The sequence below is a fragment of the Oncorhynchus nerka genome, linkage group LG25 (genome assembly GCF_034236695.1).
Source record: "Oncorhynchus nerka isolate Pitt River linkage group LG25, Oner_Uvic_2.0, whole genome shotgun sequence".
Taxonomy (NCBI): Eukaryota; Metazoa; Chordata; class Actinopteri; order Salmoniformes; family Salmonidae; genus Oncorhynchus; species Oncorhynchus nerka.
The window spans coordinates 55,352,036-55,374,479 of NC_088420.1; the positions used below are offsets into that span (position 1 = coordinate 55,352,036).

At 44.0% G+C, this 22,444-nt stretch overlaps 1 long non-coding RNA gene, 1 other non-coding gene and 1 pseudogene across 2 annotated transcripts; all 3 read left to right on the top strand.

The window, feature by feature from the left end:
• Positions 1–12,481: 12,481 nt before the first annotated feature.
• On the top strand, positions 12,482–19,987 carry LOC135564555 (uncharacterized). The gene is made up of 2 exons (XR_010461140.1): positions 12,482–13,368; positions 16,166–19,987. It is a non-coding gene; the product is annotated as an uncharacterized LOC135564555 (long non-coding RNA).
• LOC115118855 (U2 spliceosomal RNA) lies at positions 19,940–20,104 on the top strand (annotated as a pseudogene).
• A 280-nt stretch (positions 20,105–20,384) lies between these two features.
• On the top strand, positions 20,385–20,501 carry LOC115118854 (U5 spliceosomal RNA). The gene has a single exon (XR_003861914.1). It is a non-coding gene; the product is annotated as a U5 spliceosomal RNA (small nuclear RNA).
• The last annotated feature ends 1,943 nt before the right edge of the window (positions 20,502–22,444 follow it).

The following is a 22,444-nucleotide window of genomic DNA, read 5'->3' on the forward strand; positions in this document are numbered from 1 at the left end:
GGTAAATGAGAAAATATTTATTATTTTTACTATTTATTGGAATGGTTAATTTTATGTCAATCAATGCAAACGGTTTAAGAACAATGGAAAAATTTCAAAGAATAGTAAAAATGAAGAATTCTGATATTGTAACGGTTCTCTTGTGGTGAAGGAAAGTCGGACCAAAATGCGGCGTGTAGATTACGATTCATGTTTAATGAAAAAACACACTAAACACAAACACTACAAAACAATAAACGTAACGAAAACCGAAACAGCCTATACTTGTGTAAACTAACACAGAACAAGGACATCAGGACACTAAGGACAATCACCCACAAAACACGGCAATCAGAGACAACGATACACACCTGCCTCTGATTGAGAACCACTCCAGACAGCCATAGACTTTGCTAGATAACCCCACTAAGCCACACACCCAACACCCCACAAAACCCTAAGACAAAACACACCACAATAAACCCATGTCACACCCTGGCCTGACCAAATAAATGAAGAAACACAAAATACTTCGACCAGGGCGTGACAGAACCCCCCTAAGGTGCGGACTCCCGAACGCACCTGAAAGCAATAGGGAGGGTCCGGGTGGGCGTCTGTCCATGGTGGCGGCGCGGGACGTGGACCCCACTCAATCACTGTCTTAGTCCCTCCTCCTCGCTTCCTTGGATAGTCCACCCTCGCCGCCGACCATGGCCTAGTAGTCCTCACCCAGAACCCCACTGGACTGAGAAGCAGATCGGGACTGAGAAGCAAGCTCGGGACCGAGGGGCAAGCTCGGGACTGAGGGGAAGCTCGGCACCGAGAGGAAGCTCGGCACAGAGGAAGCTCAGCACAGAGGAAGCTCAGGCAGGTAGCTGAATCCGGCAGATCCTGGCTGGATGGCGGTTCTGGCAGATCCTGGCTGACTGGCGGATCTGGAAGAGTCTGGCTGACTGGCGGATCTGGAAGAGTTTGGCTGACTGGCGGATCTGGAAGAGTCTGGCTGACTGGCGGATCTGGAAGAGTCTGGCTGACTGGCGGATCTGGAAGAGTCTGGCTGACTGGCGGAACCTGGCAGACTGACGGATCTGGCTGCTCCACGCTGACTGGCGGCTCTGGCTGCTCCACGCTGACTGGCGGCTCTGGCTGCCCCACGCTGACTGGCGGCTCTGGCTGCTCCATGTAGGCTGACAGCTCTGGCGGCTTCTTACAGACTGGCGGCTCCGTGCAGACTGGCAGCTCCTTGCAGACTGGCAGCTCTATGCAGACTGGCAGCTCCGGCTGTTGCATGAATACTGACAGCTCTGGCTGCTCCATGCAGACTGGCAGCTCTGGCTGCTCCATGCAGACTGGCAGCTCTGGCTGCGCTAAACAGGCAGGAGACTCCGACAGCGCTGTAGAGGCGGAAGGCTCTGGTAGCGCTGAACAGGCGGGAGACTCCGACAGCGCAGGAGAGGAGGAAGGCTTTGACAGCGCTGGAGAAGTGAGGCGCACTGTAGGCCTGATGCGTGGTGCTGGCACTGGTGGTACTGGACCGAGAACACGCACAGGAAGCCCGGTGCGGGGAGCTGCTCCTGGAGGGCTGGGGTGTGGATGTGGTACTGGATAGACCGGACCGTGCAGGCGCACTGGAGCTCTTGAGCACCGAGCCTGCCCAACCTTACCTGGTTGAATACTCTCGGTCGCCCTGCCAGTGCGGCGAGGTGGAATAGCCCGCACTGGGCTATGCAGGCGAACCGGAGACACCGAGCGCAAGGCTGGTGCCATGTAAGCCGGCCCAAGGAGACGCACTGGAGACCAGATGCGTAGAGCCGGCTTCATGGCACTTGGCTTGATGCTCACTCTAGCCCGGCCGATACGCAGAGCTGGAATATACCGCACCGGGCTATGCACCTGCACTGGGGACACCGTGCGCACCACTGCATAACATGGTGCCTGCCCGGTCTCTCTAGCCCCCCGGTAAGCACAGGGAGTTTGCGCAGGTCTCCTACCTGGCATAGCCATACTCCCTGTGAACCTCCCCCCAAAACATTTTTGGGGCTGACTCTCAGGCTTCCATCCGCGTCGCCGTGCTGCCTCCTCATACCAGCGCCTCTCCGCTTTCGCCACCTCCAGTTCTTCCTTGGGGCGGCGATATTCTCCAGGCTGAGCCCAGGGTCCTTCACTGTCAGTTCGTCCTCCCATGTCCATAAATCCTTATGTTTCTCCTGCTGCACCTTGGGGCGGCTACACTCCCCTGGTTTAGCCCATGGTCCTCTCCCGTCGAGGATTTCCTCCCAAGTCCAGAAATTCTTGTCGCGCTGTTCCTGCTGTTGCCACGCCGCTTGGTCCCGTTGCGGTGGGTGATTCTGTAATGGTTCTCTTGTGGTGAAGGAAAGACGGACCAAAATGCGGCGTGTAGATTACAATTCATGTTTAATGAAAAAACACACTAAACACAAACACAATGAACATAACGAAAACCGAAACAGCCTATACTTGTGTAAACTAACACAGGACAAGGACATGCCTCTAACCCTAGGAAGCTCTTTGCCACCTTCTCCTCCCTCCTGAATCCCCCTCCACCCCCCTCCTCCCTCTCTGCAGATGACTTCGTCAACCATTTTGAAAAGAAGGTCGACGACATCCGATCCTCGTTTGCTAAGTCAAACGACACCGCTGGTTCTGCTCACACTGCCCTACCCTGTGCTCTGACCTCTTTCTCCCCTCTCTCTCCAGATGACATCTCGCGTCTTGTGACGGCCGGCCGCCCAACAACCTGCCCGCTTGACCCTATCCCCTCCTCTCTTCTCCAGACCATCTCCGGTGACCTTCTCCCTTACCTCACCTCGCTCATCAACTCATCCCTGACCGCTGGCTACGTCCCTCCCGTCTTCAAGAGAGCGAGAGTTGCACCCCTTCTGAAAAAACCTACACTCGATCCCTCCGATGTCAACAACTACAGACCAGTATCCCTTCTTTCTTTTCTCTCCAAAACTCTTGAACGTGCCGTCCTTGGCCAGCTCTCCCGCTATCTCTCTCAGAATGACCTTCTTGATCCAAATCAGTCAGGTTTCAAGACTAGTCATTCAACTGAGACTGCTCTTCTCTGTATCACGGAGGAGCTCCGCACTGCTAAAGCTAACTCTCTCTCCTCTGCTCTCATCCTTCTTCTAGACCTATCGGCTGCCTTCGATACTGTGAACCATCAGATCCTCCTCTCCACCCTCTCCGAGTTGGGCATCTCCGGCGCGGCCCACGCTTGGATTGCGTCCTACCTGACAGGTCGCTCCTACCAGGTGGCGTGGCGAGAATCAGTCTCCTCACCACGTGCTCTCACCACTGGTGTCCCCAGGGCTCTGTTCTAGGCCCTCTCCTATTCTCGCTATACACCAAGTCACTTGGCTCTGTCATAACCTCACATGGTCTCTCCTATCATTGCTATGCAGACGACACACAATTAATCTTCTCCTTTCCCCTTCTGACGACCAGGTGGCGAATCGCATCTCTGCATGTCTGGCAGACATATCAGTGTGGATGACGGATCATCACCTCAAGCTGAACCTCGGCAAGACGGAGCTGCTCTTCCTCCCGGGAAGGACTGCCCGTTCCATGATCTCGCCATCACGGTTGACAACTCCATTGTGTCCTCGTCCCAGAGCGCTAAGAACCTTGGCGTGATCCTGGACAACACCCTGTCGTTCTCAAATAACATCAAGGCGGTGGCCCGTTCCTGTAGGTTCATGCTCTACAACATCCGCAGAGTACGACCCTGCCTCACACAGGAAGCGGCGCAGGTCCTAATCCAGGCACTTGTCATCTCCCGTCTGGATTACTGCAACTCGCTGTTGGCTGGGCTCCCTGCCTGTGCCATTAAACCCCTACAACTCATCCAGAACGCCGCAGCCCGTCTGGTGTTCAACCTTCCCAAGTTCTCTCACGTCACCCCGCTCCTCCGCTCTCTCCACTGGCTTCCAGTTGGAGCTCGCATCCGCTACAAGACCATGGTGCTTGCCTCACGGAGCTGTGAGGGGAACGGCACCTCAGTACCTCCAGGCTCTGATCAGGCCCTACACCCAAACAAGGGCACTGCGTTCATCCACCTCTGGCCTGCTCGCCTCCCTACCACTGAGGAAGTACAGTTCCCGCTCAGCCCAGTCAAAACTGTTCGCTGCTCTGGCCCCCCAATGGTGGAACAAACTCCCTCACGACGCCAGGACAGCGGAGTCAATCACCACCTTCCGGAGACACCTGAAACCCCACCTCTTTAAGGAATACCTAGGATAGGATAAAGTAATCCTTCTCACCCCCCCCCCCCCTTAAAAGACCTAGATGCACTATTGTAAAGTGGCTGTTCCACTGGATGTCATAAGGTGAAAGCACCAATTTGTAAGTCGCTCTGGATAAGAGCGTCTGCTAAATGACTTAAATGTAAATGTAGTAAATATGTGGAAGGGGAGGTTTTTAAAATTAAAGGGGAAAGTAATTGTTATTGATGTCAATTTTTATACATGTAGTGAATGTTTTAGATATGCCAGATTGGGTTTTATCTGAAATTAATAAGATTTTGATTGATTTTTTTATGGGACGGGAAGGGGGTGAAAATAGCTTTTAAGACTTTGATTGCAGGTTATGAGGAGGGGGGTTTGAGGTTGGTGGATTTAAGGGTAAGGAAAATAGCAATGAAATATTTATATGGTGAATTGGATTATGGGTGGAAAAGGTTTTTTAAAGAGTATTTGAATAAGGTTGGGAGGATTGGGGATAATGGTTTATTGATGTGTGTGAAACAGGAAATGTTAGAAAATATACCGTTGTTTTATAAAGACGCTTTTTGAGGCTTGGGGGCAATTTTTACCAAATATTTCATTTTAGAAAATATTTTAAATCAGCCGATATTTTTAAATCCAAAGATAAAGTGTAATAATATGACGTTGTTTTGTAAATATTTTATGAGGACTGGGATGAGGCAGATAGGTGACATAGCATATGAGGTAATTCCTGGGTTCCTTCCGTTTCAAGCAATATATGATAATGTGGTTGAAATAGATGAAGAGATAAGTAAAACTACTGTGGAGAATATGTATAAGAAAATATTAGAATGTATTCCTGGGGAGTGGGTGATTTTAATAAATAAAGAGGTGGCTAAAAGAGCGAGGGGTTTACCGGTTTTATATTATGAAAGTAATGGGGAGAAACATGATTTGTCAGGTTTAAAAGTTAAAATGGATTATAGTAAATGTATTTTAAAAGAGATAAAAGTTCCTGCTTCGGAAAAAGTGTGGTCTAGGGTGTTTGCAAATATGGATGTGAAATCAATATGGAAGAATGTAAATGTAAAATATAATTCTATTATTGTGTGAAGACAATAATTTTAAATTGAAACATAATAGGATTTTTACAAATGTGGTTTTGCATCAAATAAATAGGGATATTAAAAGAGAATGTGATATTTGTGGTACGGAGGTGGAAAATTGTATGCACTTTTTTGTTGAAAAAGTGTAGCAGGTTAAAATATTTTCATTAGTTTTTAAAGGGGCTTTTAGTTAAACATTGGGGGGAGGAGATTTTTAATGGGGTGGAATGGAGGAGATTCTTTCTTTTTGGTATAAATGGGAAAAGTAAAGTTTTGAATTTTAATTTGGTTAATTATGTTTTAAGTCATGCTAGATACGCTGTAAGATTAAGAAGGAACATAGGTCATTATGAAGGAAAATGTGTGAGTGTGGAAGGTCTTTTTAGGAGGAGTTTAGAAAAGGATATAGAGATAATATATTAATACGGTGGAGGAAATTTTGAAAAACTGTTTGTGTGGGGGGGGTACTTTTATTGAAATAATGTCAAATGGGAAACTTGTATTTAATTATTAATTGGAATTAGTGAATGATTGTGTTTTAAATGGTTTTTCTTCTATTATTTTTCTGATTTTGTAAAAGGGTGAATTGTTCATCCTTAATTATTATTGACTGAATGTTGTAAATAGTGTGATTTTTCATAATATATATATATATTTTTTTAAAGTACGCCTGATCTCGGAAGCTAACCAGGGTCGGGCCTGGTTAGTACTTGGATGGGAGACCGCCTGGGAATACCAGGTGCTGTAAGCTTTTTGTCACTGCCTTGTGGAATTTCAACTCTTTGTCCGTTTTTTCCCACAAGGCTGAAATATGTGCCCTCGCTTTGAAATAAGTAAGCAAGGTTAGTTTGTATTTCATCCAACAATCTGTGCAACACATTATGGCTACAGTATATGCAATTTCTTCCACTTTTTGAGTGACACAAAGATGCTTATCTAAATGGTGAACATGCAACAGCTGTTAATCAGACTCACTTTGACTTTACATAGTGCACCAAGAGATAGTTTCTCGCTTACGGCCATACCAGCCTGAATACGCGTTTCCGGTGAGGAAAGTGAGACAGGTGCGGTTGATTGAGCTGTGAGTGAGTGAGTGTTTGCGCAAGAGTTTTTCTTTGGTTATATTTCAACAGTTTTCGAAGTATAATTGTGGTTTTTGTAGTTGAATAAGTTAAGTTTGGTTCGTTCTTCCCCCTTGCAGTTTTGCTGCATATTTTTGGTTTATTATGATGGACAACATGGCAAAGAACAAGGGAATGGACAACGGACAAAACATGGACCTGAAGATGGGTTAAAATATGGCAAAGAACGAACGGTGGTAGTAGAATTGATTGGAGAATATGGAATTACTGAAATAAATTAAGGAAGTGTGAGGAGAGGTTGTGGGGTGCAGAATAAAAGGAGACAGGAAATATGAAGTCACGATGCGGGATGCAAAAGGAAAAGAGAGGTTAATGGATGGTTTCATGATGAAGGACACACAGATAATGGCGAGAGACGTGATGACAAACGAACTAATAGTCTCGTTTATGAACTTGCCGGTTTATATTGGAGACGGTGCTAGCCGCCGTCACGGATATCCGAAGGAGAGTTTGGCCGGGGACAGAGATCGTGGATGGAACGAGATACTGTAAGGTGAAGTTCACGGACACCGTGCAGTCTTTGCCGTACTCCACAAAGTTCGAGACACAGGAGGGGGGTGAATACTTCAGGGTGATTCATGACAAGCAGGTCAGGAGAGGTTTTGCCGGTGGAGAGAAGTCAAGAGCTAGTCGATGAAGCAGCTGTATCACCGCTTGGTGAAGAAAATGACAGAGAGGAGGACGTGGAAAAGAGCGGAGATGAGGAGAGCGAGAAGGTGGCGAAGCAGAGGGAGAATGAAATAGGGAGCAGCATGGATGCAGAGATGAGAAGAGGGAGCTTTCAGGATGAGGGGGGAGGTGGGCTGGGTGGAGGCACTGGGGACGGAGAGGAAGCGGAGGGGAGTGGGACGCTGACAACAATAGAGGAGTCGGACAGAAAGCACAAGGACACGGGAAAGAGGTTGAGTTGGTTGGATGGGATGGATTTGGTTTCGGATACAGACGACACTGAAAAGGTAGAGAGAATAAGGGGAGGCCTAAGGAAGAGGAAAGCGGGGGATGTGAAAAAGGATGGAAAAGGGAAAAAACAAGTCAGCAAGTAAAGGATAATGAAGGTAAATTTTTTAATGGTTAATTTTATGTCCCTAAATGTAAATGGTTTAAGGACAATGGACAAATTTCAAAATATAGTTCAAATGAAGAACGTAGATATCTTGTGTTTACAAGGGACGCAATGATTGTGTATTGAAAGTTTAAAAAATATGGAGGGATTTTATTTTCGTGAATAATGGTAGGGGGAACTCTAGTGGCGTTGCTATTTTATTGAGGAAGGATGTGGTGGACAAAGTGGTACATATATACGATGATAACAATGGGAGGATTTTAGTTTTAGATTTAGTTTATGGATAGGATTTTTAGAATTATAAATGTTTATGCTCCAAATAACGAAATAGAGCGCAAGGTTTTATTTATTGAAGTGGGACGATGGTGTGTGGGAAATTGCATTGTGGTGGGGGATTTTAATGTGAAAATGGACAGATTAGATATGACGCATCTAGGGGGGTTTTAAAAAAGGTGATGTTTGAGAAAAAACTTTTTGACATATGGAGAGATGAAAATCCCAATAAACGGGAATTTTCTAGAAGGCAGGTGGTTTTAGGGGAATTAAAACAAACTAGAATAGATCTGGTTTTAGTTAAAGAAGGCGTAAGAGATTTTATGAAAGATATTAAGTATGTTTTTCCAACTTTTAGTGACCATGCATATTTAATTTTCTCGGCGGGTTTAGAAAAGGAAGGAACAGGGGGTGGTACGTGGTGTATGAATGATAGTTATTTGGGGGATGAGGATTATTGTAAACAACTTAAATCTTTGATAACATGTGAAATGGAGGATAAGCAGAAAGATAATGATAAGTGTTTATGGTGGGACAAGGTTAAGGAAAAAAATAAAAGGTTTTAGTATAAGATATGCAAGCAAAAAGAGGGGTAGGATGAAAAGAGAAGAAAATGAGTTGAGAGCTAAATTGGATGAAGAAATGGGGAAGTGTGACAGTGAACCTAATTATAATATAGAAACGTTTTTAGAGTTTAAGGCTAAATTGAGTAAATATGACATAGATAAGTGTAAGGGGGCTATTATAAGAAGCAAAGCAAAGTATTTTTTGGAGGGGGAGAAATTCACTTCTCTAGGATTAGAGAAGAGTACTCAAAGGAGAACATATCTTAGACAGATTGAAAATGTAAAGGGTGAAGTAGTAGATGATTATGTGGAGATTTTAGAGACTGTGCAGAATTTTTATAGGGACTTATTTAAGAAAGGGGAGGTGGATGAGGGGTGTGTACAGGAGATTTTAGATAGTGTGGAGGTGAAAATTAATGTAGAGGATAAGTTGATGTGTGATTGGACGATTACAGTAAATGAAGTTATAGATGCGATTAAGGATTTACAGGTGAATAAGAGATCATTGCAGAGTTTTATAAAATGTATGGAAGTCTTTTAGCACCTATTTTATTGGAGGTTTACCACTATATGGAGGATGATGACAGGGATGATAACTATTTTATATAAAAATAAAGGGAGTAAGGTAAAATTGGAATATTATAGGCCTATTAGTTTATTGAATGTGGATTACAAGATTTTAGCCAAAATGTTAGCGAATAGGATGAAGAGAGTTTTACATGATATTATTGCACCAACACAGAATTATAGTGTTCCTGGGAGGGACATAGCTGACACAATTAATACAATTAGAGACGTGATACACAAAATTAATGGGGATAAGATAGGGGGTATTGTTTTAAGCATAGATTTAAATAAGGCTTTTGATAGGGTAGAACATGATTTTCTGTTTAGGGTTTTGGAAAGATTTGGCTTTGGTAATAAAATAATAGGGAGAATTAGATAGAAATGCAAAAAGTAGGGTGAAATGCAATGGGATTTTAACTGACGCTTTTACTATTGAGAGATCGGTAAGACAGGGATGTCCTCTATCAGCTTTATTGTATGTTTTATCAGTTGAACCTTTAGCGGCTTTTCTTAAGAAGGATCATTTTATTAATTTTGTCCAGACTCCACAGGGGGGTTTTAGTTTGATTCACCAATATGCAGATGACACAACTATAACAGTTAGAGATGAGGACAGTGTAAAAAGGGTAATAGAAGGTTTTAAAATATATGGAAGAGCATCAGTGGCTAAAGTTAATATGGAAAAGTCTGTTGTAATGTATATTGGGAAGGTTAATGAGGGGAATTTTTCTTTTAAAGAGGTCAAAGATTATTTTGGAGTGTTTTTAGGGGTAAAAAAATAGGAAGCTAGGGATTTGACATGGAGTGGTGTGATAAATAAAGTTAGGAAGGTTGTAAATATGTGGAATGGAAGGTGTCTAAAATTAAAGGGGAAGGTTATTGTTATAAATTCATTACTGATGTCAATTTTTGTTCACGTCATGAATGTTTTAGACGTGCCAGAATGGGTTTTATCCGAAATGAATAAGATTTTAGTAGATTTTTTATGGGATGGGAAGGGGGCGAAAATTGCTTTTAAAACTTTGATTGCAGGTTATGAGGAGGGGGGTTTGAAGTTAGTGGATCTAAAGGTGAGGAGAATAGCGATAAGAGTGAAAATGGTTCGGAAGTATTTATATGGGGAATTAGATTACGGGTGGAAAAAGTTTTTTACCGAGTATTTGCAGGAGGTTGGGAGGATCGGGGATAATGGTTTATTAATGTGTGTAAAACAGGAAATGTTGGGAAACATACCTTTGTTTTACAAGGAAGTTTTTGAGGCTTGGGGGCAGTTTTTACCACACATTTCTTATGATTGTAACATTTTGGAAAATATTTTAAATCAGCCAATATTTTTGAATCCTAAGATCAAGTATAATAATACAATGTTGTTTTGTAAATATTTTATGAGGGCTGGGATGAGACAGATGTGATATTTTATATGAAGTTATTCCAGGGTTTCTTCCTGTAAAGGCAATTTATGACAATATTGTTGAGGTGGAGGATGAAATAAGCAAAACTACTGTAGGAAATATGTATAAGAAAATTGTGGGGTGTATTCCTGAGGAGTGGGTGTTTTTAATAAATACAGAGGTGGTTAAGAGAGCTGGGGGTTTATCGGTTTTATTTTATGAAAGTAATGGAGTGAAAAATGATTTGTCAGGTTTGAAAGTTAAAACAGTATATAGTAAATGTATTTTGCAGGAGATAAAGTTCCTGCCTCGGAGAAAGTGTGGTCGAAGGTTTTTGTGGATTTGGATGTGAAATCAATATGGAAGAATGTTAATGTAAAATGTAATTCAATAGAATGTGAAGATAATGATTTTAAAGTAAAACATAATAGGGTTTTTACTAATGTGGTTTTACATCAAATCAATAGAGATATTAATAGGGAATGTGACATTTGTCGAATTGGGGTGGAACATTTTATGCACTTTTTCATTGAATGTAGTAGATTAAAGAGGGTTTCATGCGTTTTTAAAAGGGTTGTTAGTGAAACATTGGGGGGAGGAGATTTTTAATGTTTGGTATTAATGGGAAAAGTAAAGTTTTGAATTTTAACTTGGTTAATTATGTTTTAAGTCATGCTAGATATGCTGTAAGATTAAGAAGGAACTTGTGTCAGTGTGGAGGTATTTTTTAAGAGTATTTTGGAGAAAAATAATACATAGATATGGTGGAGGCAACTTTGAAAAACAGTTTGTGTGGGGGAGTACATTTATTGGAATGTTACCAAATGGAAAACTTGTCTTTAATTACTCATTTGGATTTAGTGAGGGATTTAAATGTCAATTGATTGTATTTTCTTTCTGATTTTGTAAAATGGTGAATTGTTCATCCTTTAATTATGATTGAAATGCTGTAAAATTGTCTTTTTTTATAATAAAATATCAATTAAAAAAAGTATGCCTGATCTCGTCTGATCTTGGAAGCTAAGCAGGGTCGGGCCTGGTTAGTACTTGGATGGGAGACCGCCTGGGAATAACAGGTGCTGTAAGCTTTTTGTCACTGCCTTGTGGAATTTCAACTCTTTGTCCGTTTTTTCCCACAAGGCTGAAATATGTGCCCTCGCTTTGAAATAAGTAAGCAAGGTTAGTTTGTATTTAATCCAACAATCTGTGCTACAAATTATGGCTACAGTATATGCAATTTCTTCCACTTTTTGAGTGACACTAAGATGCTTATCTAAATGGTGAACATGGAACAGCTGTTAATCAGACTCACTTTGACTTTATATAGTGTGTTATATAAATATTCATACACATAGCTTATATATTATACAGCGCCGCGCCAAACCGCCTGACTCAAGTCATCTTACTTACCCCTGCTAAAATAGGAACCAGCTCACTACCCCCCTAACACTATCCCCTCAGCTCTGTTGTCTTACCACCCCAGGAAACAAAGACATTCCATCGCAAGAACACATACACCCAGCCATAAAACTGACCCCCTCTGTTCTCTTCTTTCACGACCCCCTCTGCTCTCCTGTATCAGATTTCCTGACACACAAATACCTTCTTGCATGAACACACAACACCTTACCCCCATCTCAGTCCAGGTCAAAGGGAGCTCAGAGAACAAGACTCTGCTATGCACCAATGGGGCCCGCTCTGGCTAGAGCAAGGCCCGCCTCCAACTCTTTGTGACCAGTCAGAAGACCAAAACGACAAGACTCCACCTACTTTATTATATGCATAAAAATGAATGTAACCTTTGTATAAGGCCTCTTTTTCACCTGACCCCTCATCGGGTTATATGAACTAGATCCGTGCACGATGTAAAACAAGATATCTTTGACCAATAAACGGCCTTTTGATACACCTGATTCCACTCTGTCCAGCGTCCATGATTTGGTCTCAACTCTCCAGTATTTAAACACTAACAAGTGCACCAAGAGAAAATTTCTCGCTTACGACCACACCGGCCTGAGTACGTCTGATCCTGGAAGCTAATCAGGGTCGGGCCTGGTTAGTACTTGGATGGGAGACCGCCTGGGAATATCAGCTGCCGGCTGAGTTTTACCTAAAGTTTTGGGGTATACTTGGACCAGTGGTCCTCGAAGTCTTGAAGGTGTAGGTGACATTACACTACTATAGCTGAGACACATAGTAAAACAGGTTGGGCCCCATACAGGATATCTCTCACACACACACACTCACTGTAATCATCCAGAACACTGTCACAACAGGATACTCCTAGCCACAGGTGCTAGCCGGCAGTTCGGCCACAACTCCCCTGAAGATAGGGACGCATAAGCTCTTACACACTGACCCCAGAAGACCGGGACGACGCACATACAGTACACACATAGCTGCCGAGGACACCCAGATAAGACACCCACAGATTGGCAGAAAGCCTAGACTTAGAGACAAACTAACACACACACATAATCTCCCTCCCAGCCGAACATTGTGTGACTGAAGATAGCGCACACACCAGATCTCCTTTTCAGCTGAAAAGGGTGTGACGACCAAGAACAGGCATGGCAGGATTCTACGATGACGGACAGACAACAGAGCCAATGCCGGATGACTACACCCCAGCCTGATCCAATCCGAAGATCCGATCTCCTAGATATCAACCTACTTTCTGTTCTGTATATGAAGCTTGTACCCATTGTTAGCTAGGGTCTTTTTTTGCTAGTCTCTGATGAGCTAACAGAGGGGCCCGTATATACGCTGTACCAGATATCTCCACTTTGAAATAAACCTGTCGCTTGTCGTACAATCTACCACCTTGTCTGCATCGATCCTTGACCGACTCACCCTTTATCATATCCCATTATCAACAGAAATGGTAGCAGGAGGATGGTTTAATAACGATCCATCAAAGTGAGTTGATTTGGGTGTGAGAGGGCGAGGGGGTGAAAGGACGATTCACAGAGGACAGAGGTGAAGGAATTCGGGGGAGGACAACAATTCTGCTCAACTCTGTAAACTGATCACAAGGCGCACCACAAACAAGGTAAGCAAAACCTGTTAAATCAAACTTTGCATATTTTCGTATAGTCTTGTCTAAATTTTGATTAGTATTACCGAGTGAGTATGAATTCTTGTGTAAATTTATAATTTGCTGACAAGTTGAAAGTACAGTGAAGTGAATATATGTGGTGACAAACCGGTGACGACCGGGTGATCTAAATCATTGATGAGATATCAGTAGGGGGTCAGCACAGTCTGATAGCTTTCAATGATGAGAGATCACTTTAAGGCCTAGGATAGTCTCGATAGGGATCAGGAATAGAGATCAGTAGGGGATAGTTAACTACTATTCATTAAACCTGGCGCCGAGGGGGACAAATTGTAATTTTGTCCTGCGGCCCGGTCTAGGCCAGTCTGATAAGAGATTCGCTGATAAGGATCGGCTTTCAGGGGTCAGAGATATAACGTGTTGTTTTGTCTTGTTTTGTCTATTTGTAACTGTTTATATTAAAATGCAATGTGCTTGTAATTGTTTCCATTAAGATTGTTGGTGGTTAGATAGAGAGAGAGAATTCAATAAGGGTTATTTGATAAATCCGAAACTTCTATGTTGTATGTACCTATGACTTCTGTGTTAAATGTATAATCAGGAACAAAATGACTGATGTATAATTGAAATAAGATCTGAGCACAATATTCAATATCAAGACTAAATAGTCGAATTGATCTCTATACAAACCCATGCGTTTTTTCTCAAACTGAATATACGAGGGAGCAGCTCTGAGATAAGGCAGAGTACGTGGCTCCAGGAATTCATCACGGGTATTTACCAGTGACGGGCTAAGTATACTCAGATAGTCTGAATATATATTTCAATTGGTCAAAATATACATATATATTTACTAAAATATACAATACATGACAAATGGTGACCCCGACGTGGTCTGGTAAAAGGACATCGCTGGACATTGGTGTGCCAGCCGATTGGCCAGTACTGTCGTCGGACGGTGTGTCTCACAAATCTTGACCGGTCAAATAAAAAGGGTAAGCAGACACCTGTTGTGAAAAACTAAAGTTCTGCACATTGGAGTTATCCAAATTTAGTTTTGTGAGATACCTGTTTGATGTAAGTTACTAAATTTAAACTACAATGATGTGTGAGATTGGAAAATAGTTGAGAAAGTAATATCTCCATTGGCAACTGCAATTTTATTATTGCTCTACCATACTTAATGGTGCATTGTGTATGGGATGTACTAGTATGCCTGGCTGGTAGGTGATAACAGAGAACACTTACTACATGTATGAATGATGGGTAACGCGTGGCCACCAAAGCTTGAATGGATAGTCTGGGACTACATGTATGAGTGGTGGGTAACGAGTGATCACCAACTAATTGGGGGCCGATTTAGCCGTAGGGAAAGGGTATCACTTGGGTTTCAGTAAAGGCATGGGTTGTTGGCAGTATTGTAGTGTACATGGAATGTCGTTGGAAATGGAAAAGGTGTTGAGAGCGCTGAAGTCCACTCTAGGATTAAATAAAGGCAGAGAGGGCAAGGAGTGGAGGAGACGGGGTGAGAAGCTGTACAGAGAATGGACAGAAGGTGGGGCTATTGCATCTCCTACTGGTCTGCTTGCTGGGGAGAATGAAGATTTGTATGTGGAAGATTTGTGGAGCTGGTACCGGTGAGAATGTTGAAAAAGTCGCAGGCTTGCTGATGAGAGTTATATCATAGAATATTGGGGGGTGTGCATGACTGTTGGAAAAGGTGTTCAACTCTATTAACGTAAAATTCTGTGTGTAGAGTTATATTATGAGGTTTGAACTATACTAATATTGTAGAATTACATAATCAACATCTGAACATACTTACGATAAACATTAATTGAGCCACTGAGTAATAGATAAGATATACACTAGGTAAGGCGCGACGGGCGTGGTCGATGTAAGACGGGAGTGGTGTTCTAACCAAGTGCTGAGAAATAAGGTAGATTTATTTTGTTCTTTTAATTAGTTTACACAAGTTCTTCCCGGTTATTGATTTTGGTTTGATTGTTCAGATAAAACCACTGAAATTAAACAGGAGATTAAGGTAGACTAACATTAGAATCTGTTTTCATTATGGGGAACAATGAAAGGCCCGCAGGCTGAGGTTTTTATGTTAAAGGGACAGTGCACGTTTATCACAGTTGTTTGTGTGTATAATGGCTGGGTATCTAAGAAGTATTTTTGGGGAGACAATTTGGAGAAACACGAATAAAACATGAAACACCGAGACAAATTATTTGAGTTTGAGGGGATTATCATAATTATTAGGTTTTGTTTTTGTAGTAAACGTTTGGGTTAAGGGGATTTTCACGTTCCCAGAGACATGGTATTTTACAGATAGGGGAAAAGGCAGACGGAGGGGCCCTCCGCCCGCACTGCAGAGACCTTGAAAGTTGGAGAGAGCAGAGGAGAGGTTTTGGAAAGGGGGGGGGGGCAGGACAGGCAAAGATAACAGTTGCTGAGTGGAGACAGGGGAGAGAGTTGGACATGTGGAAAATGATGGGGGCGCTCCTTCATGATGATGTCAGACATAAGGATAATATACTAATCTTACCTAAGTCATGATTTAGAGTAGGTAAGGTTGTTACCTGGGCAGAGCCAGGTATCAAAAGGGGGATGGGTAAATGTGGTCTAGGATAGGATGGGGCCGATTGGATAAGAAACTAATAATAAATAAAAAAAAATATGTAAGCTAACAATTGGGCATAGAAGTTAAAGATATAATCAGATAAAACATATGAGAAATTGTTTGTTAACCAAGCCTGTATGTCCAGGATTTTAGGCATTACAGGTGAACTACAGGTGAAGTCACTCAATCCAGTCCCAGAGGCTTGGGGACCATAGATGACCCCTGGTGACAGCTAGCTGAAAGAGCTACCCAGATTCATATCGCACGGCGGAAGGGTAAGACACATTTTTTCACTGTCGGATAATTAAAACAGTGTTCGAGAGAAGAACTGGAATTAACAGAATTCCGGGGGCCAACTCTCGAATGAAGTAACCCTACCTGTCCTATCACCCCTGTTTTTGTTCATAGAATTGAGGATGTGTCTGGCTCTGGCTAAGTGATGTGTATTTTGTTCCAAAATGAGCATAAGAGATCCCTAGATCGGGGTAGACAAGAAGTTAGAGTAGAGATTACATGATAACCGACTTCGGACAGTTCTAGGATTGGAGAAGAGGGTATCCTTATAGCAAGGGGGATCCCACAAGGGTGGATAGGTTTTCCATGATATGGGGAAACCTGGGAGCAATGTTGAACTTTGTAAAGGTGATGAAATCCTACTAACCATCAAAACTATTAAGCTCTCTGATGCAGGCACTCACACCCTCGGACTACAAAGGACGAGGACAGACATGATGGGTGTGTTTTCTATTAAGGTACTGCCAAGACCAGAGGTAACCGGACACACTCCTCTACCACCACTGTGTTAAAAATACCATTCAGGTAATTAATGTTAGAGACTATTCGGCTATTGATCAATTAGGAACTGAGACTGGTTTTGATAGTAGGGACAATTTGTGGCTGTCTTATATGAGGTACACAGCTAAAACCCTGAGAGGAAAGGACTGCATTATTTGTAGTCATGCTAGACCTGTTCTAGCTACACACCCATTTGCTGTGGGAGAAGGAGAGGGGTGGTTGTGTATTCTGAGAAGTTTTTACCAGGTTAAGCCCAATTCAACCCTCTGTTCCTCTTTGAGCCGTGTGTTTCCTGCAGTACCTCCTCATCGGGCCTCTTGGGGTGTTGAGGCATATGGGGGCAATTAAGAGTGCATCACGGGTACAGGTAATGGCATTGATTATGGGGGATTGCCTGAAGCTGATTGCAGTAGTAACATAACCATTAATTCCACTTGGCCAGTTACAGGCTGATGTGAGGTGGATGAGTGGAGCCAAGAGTGCTGAGACCCATTCTTAGAGGAGAATGGCAAGGTACGTGTGCTCTGACCAGTTTGATAATTCCACTGACCATTGTTGATGTTACTGCTGAACAGCTGTTGGGTTCTGTATCCAAGGGACCTGAAAACATTCCATCCCATGGGAGACATAGACGTAGCGCTCAGAGAATGTAGTTGACATAAACACTAACCTGTTGGGTGTGCCAGTGGGGGTTCCTCATGAGTTTCAGGCCTTGGGTAGGAATGATGGACTCTGGCACTTACTACCTACTATGGGTCCAGCCATGGTGGATGCTAGACAGACTGCATGGATTAATTATATCTACTATAATCAACAGCGGTTTGTGAATTACTCCCGTGATGCACTCACTGGTATGTCTGAACAGCTTGAGGCCACATTTGGGGTTTCCAGACAGAATAGACTTGCCTTGGATATGCTTCTTGCCAGTCAGGGGGACGTTTGCAAGATGTTCGGTAAACAATATATTCCTAATAATACCAGTCCAGATGATATCTAGGGCGGGCTTGATGCACTATCTGATAAGATGAGGTCCACGGGGGGGTGGAGGAGTCTGTTCTCTTGGCCTGGTTTGGTAAGTACACTGATATGATGGTTACTGGATTTCTGACCCTAATTCTTGTATTATTTGTTATTGATGTGATGTGCTGCTTGCATCATACCGTGTTCTAAGAAATATGTTACAGATATGGTGAAGGCTTCAGGCATGTCCCTGGGTGGCAAGGAGCCCACCTGATACAGGATAGAAGTAGCTGAGAGGACCAGATGGTTTCTAATAATTCTTTCCTCTGTTTTCCATGACCAAAGTTTTATCCTACATCTTACATGTCAATAACAATAAAGTTTTATCCTGTTTTTGATAAGTGACACCCTTGTGGGTGTCAAAAGGGGGAAACGCATATAACAATAGACATATATCACTTGTTATTAATAATAAACTTTTTATTATTTTCATGAAATGCTATGACTGCTGAAATAAAGGATAATGAGTGTCAAAAGGGGGACTTAAATTTCACACCTTTGGGGTTATTTTACATTATAGCCATTACCATATATATTATCTGCTGTTGCCTTGTGTGGATGTATGTATGTGTTATGCTACCTAGCTGATTTGAAACATTGTTAAAAGTATCAGGCCCATGGGACTTTCTCATGATGGAAAAATACAGAGTAGCATGAAGACGAACTGTTCAAATGAGTTGGGAGGGGGGCACATTCAGAGCGTGGGGTTGCGAGAACAAGCGGTCTTTTGTTAGATAACAGGAGCCAGGTGCGAGATAACGGTATGGAGCATGAGACCCATCTTTTAGTTTTTGCAGCCATTTTAGTGTTGTGCGGCTGCGGTTGCATTCCATGTATCCGGTCCCTTACTGCTAGAGTTATCTCCAGAGCTATTGACCCTTCTTCCCCTTCCCAGATGTATCCTCTGCTTGCTAATGACCTGCCAGAGTTTGAGGATGAGGTGGAGAATACCCTTTAGAGAGTGTCACATCTCTTTGGAGATGTGAAGAGAGGGTATCACAACTTTTTCCTGCTGGAAAAGGTTGGCTTATGTGGACAAACATTTTACTTATAGCTTAGAGCTGTTGTTCTCCGCAATTGTTAAATGAGGGTTGTAAGTTCCTAGGTGGCTGGTAGCCAATTTAGTACATAGTGGGATTGAGTGGAGAACTTGGTGGTAATACATATACATCCATTTCTTTTTAATGTTGTGCCTTTTTATAGCCCCTTTGGGAAAAGTTTTCTTTTGTATCAGAATCTAGTTAGGTTGTGTCACGTCTCAGTGATACACCCGTCCGGTTACCTCCTGCGGGTGTTATTCTCGTATCAGGCGAGAAGCGTAATGGTGTGGTCTAACACGGGTCCTCGGGCGGAACAGCTGCCGTGGCACTTTGGCCATGCGGCCAACTGGCTGCGTGCGCACCCCGAGGTTGAAGTTGCCCGAGTAGGTTGAGATCACAGGCACCTGTATGAGGAGGTCAGACAGGCAGGGAGTCCGGCGCCTGTAGCGGGCATCTCGGCGGTGGTCTGGTGAGGGAGTGCAGGCGCGGGGCCTGGACAACAGGCTCAAGGACCTGAATTGGTTGAGCCTCCACAAGTGCTTGCCGGTATGTTCCATCATGCACCGGCATAGTTTGGCGCGATCCCCCACCTGTCCAAGATCCGCTTGTGGCAGGGAGGAGACTGTGCGCCATGCCTTTTGGGACTGTGCCTTTGCCGGAGTAGTATGGGCTAGGGCACGGGTGTTGTTAGGATTGGTAAGGGCTGATTTTGTTTTGGCATGGGCGAGGTTAGAAAGAGGTGTAGGGAGAACGGATAGGGACAGGTTTCTGCTCTGGCTTCACATGAGTCTCTTTAAACGGAGACTGTGGGAAGCCAGGCAGAATTTGGTCAAGACAGGGAGAGATTGGGGGGTGGAAGGAGATTTAAGAGGGAGGGTGAAGAGGGAGGAGAGGAAGTGGGGGCAGCATGCGGCACGGGAGAGGTGGAAGGGTAGTTTGGAAAGGTAGTTTGTAGGATGACGGGGAGGGAAGATGCTCCCCTGAGGTTTTTGTTTTGGGTTTGTGTATGTTAAAAAATATACCATTGTTTGAGTTTGAATGACAATTCTGTTTTTGTAAAGAATGAATGGTATGGAACGTAATAAATTATTTATTTTTTAAAATAAAAAATCTGTTCTTATCAGTTTAATATCTGATACGTCATTTTAATTGGATTTTTCGAACAGGGAGTCGGAAATGGGGCTCGCTCCGTCCGCTCCACGCATCGACCCGGTATTGCAGTACCTCCGGGAACGGTGCAACACTTTTCTCCCGTCAAGGAAAAATACAAATTCACAAAGCTAGCAGAAGAAGAGAAGGGAAAAAAACATTCAAACTGAAAGAAAGGTGAAGCTCCCTTCAATGGGGTCCCCCGTTTCCCGCCATTTTACTTTAAAAAAAAAAAATTGGGTCAGGATAGTGTGTGTGTGTGTGACCTTTTTATCCACAGCGCCCGAAAACTTGGAAGAGTGGGTTCCGGGAGCACCCGCGGGACCCCGCCTAAAGTGCACAGAGTGTGTCTCGGGCCCCGACCTCTGACTTCCATACGACTCTGGTTTCTCTTCATTACGCACAAGCCTTTCGCCTTTTAATAAAGACTTCCGTGGAGAGGAACACTTACGAGTTCACCGTATTTTTGGAGGGGCTTTGCTTCTTGCAGAGCTAGGTATCTTGTTTCAAGAGAAATATACAGAGATGACCCCGAGACTTTTTGCTCAGGCCTTTGACGGCTGGCTGACCGGCGGGCGGGCGGGCTCCACTAGAAGTAAGTCGTTGCTCGGGCAATTGAGTTCAAGCCCGATGACGGACGACTGGCTGGCGTATTTGCAGAGGGCTTTGAACAAATAGTGGCACTAGGCGTGAAGAGCTAGTGACTTATAGACGCATTAGCGACTTTTTCCAAAAAACACCTGGCTGTCGCCGGGGAAACGTTGGGTGGGGAGGGAGGGAGTGAGGAGACGGCTTTTGCCAACCCGCTGAGGTATGTCGAGACCCCCGGGGGCCCGGCGGTTGCAGGGTTCCATTTGTGGGTTATCGCTTCTCAGCCTTTTGGCTCGGATCAAGCTTGGTACTGAGGTGCCCCAAAGCCCGCTGAGTCAAAAGGTCGAAGTAAAAGGGCAGTAAAAGGTTTGTGATTTATCTAAATCAAATCTATCAAGTTTTTTGTGGTTTTTCCCTCCTTTTTTTGTTTGTCTGGAGGAGGTGCCCCAAAGCCCGCTGAGTCAAAACGTCGAAGTAGAAGGGTGGTAAAAGGTTTGATTTATCTAAATCAAATCTATCAAGTTTTTTGTGGTTTTTCCCTCCTTTTTTTGTTTGTCTGGAGGAGAGCGTCTATCTCCTTGCGGAGATGGCATGTTTTTCATCAAGTGGGTGAGTCGCTGGGATAGGGTTAGCAAATACCCTGCGTTTCTCTTGCAATGAAAAGGATGTGGATCCATTTGGGCGAGAGGCTTTTTGAAGAACCATCCTGATTGGATTGCTGAAACTGTCGGTGAAGGAAGTGTTTTGCCTTCAAGGAAACTCTTTGGACGGTTCATTTGATGTGGTTTTCTTCACAGAAGGCAAGCACGATGAGATCCTGAAGAAAGTGAGAGTGGTGGGAGATACGAGGCCAATGTGCCATTACATGGTGAAGAGCTTGGCTAGGAATAATTTCCGGGTTGTGTTAGGAAGTGCTATTTCTTATGTAAGTGACCAGCATACTGCTATTGCATTGTTATAACTGAGACAACACATAGCAACATATACTCACAGTAAAGGATGTGGGGCCCCCTACAGGATAACTCTCGCACACACACCAGATTCCCCTTTAGCTGAACATTGTGTGACGGCGGGATTCTAGAGTGACGGACAGACAACTGAGCCAATGGCGGAAGACTACAGACTACAACCAGCTGAACCAATCCGGAGATCCGATCTTCCTAGGGTCAACCTACTTTCTGTGACGTATATAAGGGCTGTGCTGACTGTTTACGCTCTCTGCCTGCTGTTCCAACACGAACTAACGGAAGAGCCGTATTTACGTGTACCAGATATTCTCCCTCAGAAATAAACTGTCGCTTGTCGTACAATTTTAACACCTGGTCTGAATCGATCCTTAACCGGCTCACCCTTCTAATATCCTTTTACCAACAGTTGTGACGGTGAATATGTATAACCCCTACGTCAAGGATGAAGAGGTAAGGGCCTTTCTGGGGAGATATATGGATAATGTCTCCTCAAAGACTCTTTGGGATTTTGGACTGGGAGGAGAGGGTTTCAGGCCCTCCTCAGGGAAGATCCTAGGGGAGTGGGAGGGTACCTTCATCCCCCGGCTATGTTCTCCCTGGGGGCTGACAGGGGACATTGTACTATGCACGTAAGCCCCCGTTTTGCAGGCGCTGTATGGCCTATGGACACATCCTGGCCTCGTGCAGCACTAGAAAGTGCAGATTTTGTGGATCTGGGGAGCACGAGGCCAAGGACTGTGACAGGCCGAAGGCTTGCCATGGGTGTGGTTCTACTCCGCACCTGTGGCGTGATTGCCCGGCTCGTCAGCGGTCATACGCGTCTGCAGTTGGCGGGGGAGCAGGGATGGGGGAAGAAGAGGAGGGGAAGGAAGGCCTTT